Source organism: Branchiostoma belcheri, unplaced genomic scaffold (assembly GCF_001625305.1).
Source record: "Branchiostoma belcheri isolate BF01 breed outbred unplaced genomic scaffold, Haploidv18h27 scaffold24, whole genome shotgun sequence".
NCBI classification, from domain to species: Eukaryota; Metazoa; Chordata; class Leptocardii; order Amphioxiformes; family Branchiostomatidae; genus Branchiostoma; species Branchiostoma belcheri.
In genome coordinates, this window is record NW_017803843.1 from 405270 (window position 1) to 406227 (window position 958).

Sequence of the window (958 nt, forward strand, 5' to 3'; positions counted from 1 at the left end):
AGTTCGTAATTACGCCCGCTTGTGTTGCGTGCGGCACCGCCGCCCCCCTCCCCAAGCTCCATGCCGCTGCACGCCGCTACATGTCCGGCGCCGCAGACGAGCTTACAGCGAAACCCGGCGTCTTCGCCCTAGGATTGGAGCGTAATGGAATCCATGACGCCCACGAGAAAGTTCTACAGACACTATAGCCTTTAAACAGTAACGTTTAATCGTATTTTTTGCCGCAAAAGTTGACTCGCAATTTTCGAAAAACTTGTGACGCCATTTTTTTCACTCGGCGCTTGGTTCCCGAATTTTCGATTCGTCTTAGTCGTAGCACGCTATTAACGCTTTTACATTTTGTAGTACAAATGACGCTTAACATTTGATTGTATTTCTACCTAGATTTCTACCTCGAAATTAAGCAGATATATGCCGCATTTCTCGTAGTTTGTAACTCATTTCTGAAGTTGGCCGCCGGGCCGCCATTTTGTTTGTTGTTGTCTGCACGCTTGGGCGACGCTGAATTTTGTAACTCGTCTCATTTTTTTCGATATTGTCCCGTACTAGCACAAAATGAACGGCTATCGTTTCTGTAAATTTATGAAGAAACTTCTAAATCGAAGTATACGCTAAATATTTATAAATACCCAAGTGTAGATAAGCTGGGAAATTTCAAAGCGTCACTGCGTCACATATGTTTGTGCATGTTCACAAGATTTTTTTTACCGTGGTTTGCTTAGCACTGCATACTTTTTAAAAATATGAACTACTTTATGTTTAATAAATATTTCATTTCTGGAAGCACATCAGTGTTTTGCTTGTTCCTATGTGAAGCACTAGTACTGTGCGTTGTGTGCATGTTGTAGTCAAGAAATGAAGCGTGATTGCGATCGTACCATAACGAGCTTGGGGCAAGAGGGAGGGGGGCTGAAGTGGTAAAAAAGTTGCGATCATGAAAATTTAGCGGTGGAATAGT